General features: G+C 34.5%; 1 pseudogene across 1 annotated transcript; it reads left to right on the top strand.

The window, feature by feature from the left end:
* The first annotated feature begins 1569 nt into the window (after nt 1-1569).
* Nucleotides 1570-2493, top strand: LOC308432568 (putative vomeronasal receptor-like protein 4; annotated as a pseudogene). The gene has a single exon. The product of its transcript is annotated as a putative vomeronasal receptor-like protein 4 (transcript).
* Nucleotides 2494-5244: the final 2751 nt, after the last annotated feature.

Genomic DNA, 5244 nt, shown 5'->3' with positions numbered 1-5244 from the left:
CCTCTTCTCTGATTATGCCCCATAAAGCCATCCACTGCTTCATATGCCACTGGAGCATGGGTCACTTCATGTGTACTCTTGGTTGGTACTTTAGTCTATGGGATGTCTAGTGGTTCTGGTTGGTTGATATTGTTTTTCTTCCTATGGAAATTATGCATGTATTGATATATATGGACTATACTATTGAAGTTGAAAAAAGAATTAGGCACAGACTTTATATCTCCATCACAGGCTGAATGAAAGTACTAAATTAAATTAATTCCATAATCAGTTGATCCTGGTAATTATGCCAAATAACAAACATATGCACTAAATCTATGACTGTTGAAAGAATATATAAAACATGTGTGAGTACTGATGACATATGAACATATGATTACACTGCAGACATTGTTTTCCATTTTGAGGGAAGGGATCTGTTTTAAACTAGAACTACACAAACAGCATCACAATCTGGTCCTCTTGAGCAAGGTTATGTTTGTCATAATGTTTGGAAAGTAGTGATTATCTTAATGTTACATGTTTCCTCTAGCTGGAGACTCCAAATTCTATATCTTCAGGTGTGATTATGTAATAAGCGCAGAACCTAAAAAATGAAAATTGAACCAATACCAGGATAGGGTTGTTGGTGGGACCAATAGAGACAAGAATTACAGGGTAAATGTATCTGAACAGAAAAATAGGAGCAGGGGTTTCGTAGAAAGAGAGGGGCGATAAACACAGAAGAAAGAGGTAAGTAGGTTAAATATTAACATGAATGTCTAAAAAGACATAACTTCTAAGTCCATTAACAATTTACAATTCTATTCAAAAGGAGAATAAAAAGTGTTTGTCTTGAACCTGAGAGTTAGTTTATTAAACCTGAAGTTCAGGCTGAGAAAAGGTGATGGGATGGGAACTAAACTGAATACCATTTATGAATATTAATAAGAATGATTAATGGTTATAGGATGTGGAAATTGCACTTGTGGTCTCCAATGCATCTAGCCTTAAATTCAGATTATGGATTTCTTTAAAAGGGGAACAAATAAATTGATTAATTGCAAAAGATATTTTTCTGATTAAAATAGTGGGAGTATCATAAATTATCACAGCCTTTTTATACAAATTATGAGGGAAACATAGATGAATATTTGTGCGAAATTGAGTACAGTAAGATTATAGACTACCCCAAAAATTTTTTATTCACTTATACATATATGATTATTTTTGCACACAAGTACTGTTTTAGGTTGTATGTATAGAATGAGGGAATATGAATAAACAGCATTGGATTTCGGAGGCATGACATGGTACTACAAGCTCACAAGCTATGAATTCTATAAGAATTTGGAAGAATTAATTTATTATCCATAATATTGTATGTATAGAGGAGGTGCAGGAAAGGCATGTAGAAAGATAAAATCTGGAAGAAAAAGATAGAGACAAGCCTATCATCAAGTAATATGAAAAATAAATGAGGTTATAATTTTATTTTTCAGTGTATCACATGCTTGATATATACTCTATTTTTTCAGATATTTGAAATAAACATCCACTATGTACTTCAGATGAATACGATCTTTACTTATGTCCTCATTCAAGAACATCCTTTATTTCTAAGCAGGAATTGGAATCCTAGCAAATATGTCTCTTCTTTGTTTCTATATTTTAATAATCCTAAGTCACAGATCTAAGCCCACAGACCTGATCTCGTGTCAACTGACCTTTGTTCACATAATGATCTTCCTCACAGGAGGGGATATTTTGCTTACCGACTTATTTGAGTCACTTAACATTAATAATGACTTCAAATGTAAGGCAACTTTTTACATTAGCAAGGTGATGAGAGGCCTCTCTATCTGCATCACCTGCCTCCTGAGTATGTTCCAGGCTGTCACTGTCAGTCCCAGTACCTCTTTGTTGGCAAAATTTAAACAAAAACTAAAAAAATATATGATATATATTTTCTTATGTATCTGGTCTTTCAATGTATCTTATGGTAGTAATCGGATCTATTATGTTCGTGGTTTTACTAATGTGAGTGGGACCAATGAGATGCAGGTCACGAAATCCTGCTTAATTGTTCGGATAAATTCCATCATACGGATACTGATGTTTATATTGACAGCCTCTAGAGATGTATTTCTTGTAGTAATCATGCTGGCTACAAGTACATACTTGGTGGTTACCCTGTTCAGGCATCAGAGGCAATACAAGCATCTTCATAACATCAGCCACCTGAGAGCATCCCCTGAGAAAAGGGCCACACAGACTATCTTGCTGCTGGGTGTCTGCTTTGTGGTCATGTACTGGGTGGATTTAATCATCTCATACACAGCAGTCCTGTGGTGGATTTATGACCCAGTCATGCTGAGGGTTCAGACGTTTCTGATGTATGCCTATCCCACAATTACTCCCTTGGTACAAATTAGTTATGATAACAGAATAAAAATTATACTGAAAAATATCCACTCAAAGCACCATCAGACATTATTAAAAAATGATTTTTAAACTAAATTTAAGTAATGTTAAACTTAATTATTAAAATTAATAATAATAAATAAATAATACAACTAAAATATTCTTTCCTTTAAAAACTTATTAATCTACTGTTTATTTTCACCTGTGTATGTTCTATCATCATGTATGCATGTATGCATATGTGCATTTCATACAGAGGTGAGATGATATCATGACATATTCTGGAATTGAACTTACAGATGTTTATAAAGAATCATTCTGTGCAGCACCAATTATTTTGTCTACAATACTGTTCATTTTAATTCAGTGGCCCTAGAACATATGTAGCAGGTGTACAGCTCAGTCTTCATGTTGATTCTTCCAACAAGTGGTGCCTCTTCCTGAAGCTGCTACCTGTCTTGAAATTTATTCTTTAACAGAGATGCATTGTCTGTCCTCAATTGGAGAGGATCCACATAAGCCTGCCGAAACCTTAGATGTCTGGGTGTATAATACAGTAAGGTGGTGTCCCAACTCATAGAGGATAAGGAATTTAAAGTGGAATTCTTTGAGATGGACACAGATTTGAGTGGATGAATGAATACACTAATACCTAAATAAATATCTGTAAAAATGAAACTGTACTGGTTAAAGTAGCAAAGCAGGATCCTTCATATGATATCTTCAAATTTTGTGGTATTACACATATAGGTTCTTTTGACATCTCTGTTGCTGAGTTTTAAAATAATTGCACACAGTAAGTTGATATAACTACATGATTTTTCATTGTTCATTTTAATTTGTAAAATTAATATTCCCTTGTTACCAAGTTTACTCAAAAGAAGGTCCTTGCTGATATTGATGTTTTAAGCTTTTTTTCAAAAGGATTTTCATCTCCTCTCTCTCATTAAGAATAGTTTAAATATTTTATTGTAGCTTTAATTCTATTCTGTAATTTTAACTACTCTGGATCCATACAAATACTCCAAATTTTACGTTTTCATATTTTACTACAGTTAATTAATTACTGTTATCTGCATATAGTATGTGCCTGTTTATTTGTACCTCAATGCATTTACACTTATTAAAATATCAATAGTAAATAAAAATTGTTTAGAGACACATCAATGTTGTAAATGTGTTCAGTGGGTGTCTGTATGGATGCATGTATGAATTGGATACACAGATGATGTATGTACGTACATGAGCACATGAGAGTCCAGGAGACACACTGTTGCCTGTTACCTGCTGTTTCTGTTTGTTGTGCTGTTGCCAGTCACCTGCTATGTTTAATAGAGCATCACTGTCTGTGACTTGTGTCAAGATGGTAGTCCACGGTATTCTCATGTCTCTGCGTTTCCAGATCACAGATTAGAAGTGTTCACCACCATACCCCATTTAAAAAATATGGTTTACTTTTATTGTGAAAAACTTTTCATACAATATATTCTGGTTAGGATTTCTGCTTCTTCAATTTAATTCAGTTCCTCTTAACCACCTACCCCATTAAAATAGATACCATCTCTTTCTTTATTTTGGAAAAAAATGAGGCCTCTAAATATTAACAATATAAAAAACAACAAGATAACTAAAAATACATGAATCAAAATAAAACAAAAGACACAGAAGAAAAAGTGCCAAAACCAAAGCACTACAAGCAGGAAGGAAAATACTCATTTTCACAAAAGGATCTCATAAAAAGCAGAAGCTTTAATATATATGTTTTGTGATGAACAGCAATAGCTTGTGCTCTAAGATCAATAATTGATAAATGGGACTTAAGGAGATTGCAGTTTTTCTAAGGCTAAAGACACTATCAAGGAAACAAAACGTCAGCCTACCCATTGGAAATCTCATACCAATCTCACATCTGATAGAGGTCTAATATCCAATATACACAACAAACTCAATAAGTTAAACTCCGAAGATTCAAACAATCCTATTAAAAATGGGGTACAGAGCTAAACAAAGAATTCTCAATTGAAGAATATCAAATTGCTAAGAAGCACATAAGGAAATGCTTGACAATTGAGTCATTAAGGAAATGCAAATCCCAACAACTCTGACATTCCACTTCACACCAGTCAGAATGGCTAATATCAAAAACTCAGACGACAGCAGATGCTGGCGAGGATGCGGATAAAGAGGAACACTCCTCCACTGTTGATGGACTTGTAAGCTGTTACATCCACTCTAAGATGAGTCTGGCAATATCTTAGAAAATTGGGCATAATCCTACCTGAAGGCCCACTTATTACACTTCTGGGTGTATACCCCAAAGATACAATAAAAACACATGCTCCACCAAGTTTATAGCAGCTTTATTTATAATAGCCAGAAGCTAATCCCAGAAAGTTCTAAACAACCCAGAAACAATTCACAGACTATGTAAAGTTCAAGAACAACAAAGGCCAAAAAAAAAAAAAAAAAAAAAAAAAAAAAAAAAAAAAAAAAAAAAAAAAAAAGAAAGAAAGAAAGAAAAAGGAAAAGAAAAGAAAAGAAAAAAAGAAAGAAAAGAAAGTATAGCCTCATCTCACATATTGCACAGACATTAATTGTAAGTCTTTTAGGAGGAGGGATTCCGACAAGCCTGAGGACAGAGAGATCTCTGCAAAACGCACAAAGAAAGTGCTTCCCCACCCTGCCTGATCCAGGGACCAGGAACCCAGCATCGGGCCCTCTGTTCCCAGGCAGCTTTGGGATGCAGAACAGGGCTCAGACCATTTGCCACCAGGATCAGCGAAGACTCAGATATACAGGCCTGGCACAACGGAAAGTCGAGAACCAATCACTGAAAACAAG

The sequence above is a fragment of the Micromys minutus genome, assembly GCF_963924665.1.
Source record: "Micromys minutus genome assembly, chromosome: 18".
In the NCBI taxonomy this organism is placed as follows: Eukaryota; Metazoa; Chordata; class Mammalia; order Rodentia; family Muridae; genus Micromys; species Micromys minutus.
Note: the sequence above shows the minus strand (reverse complement) of the source record. Positions and strands in the feature narration are given on the sequence as shown.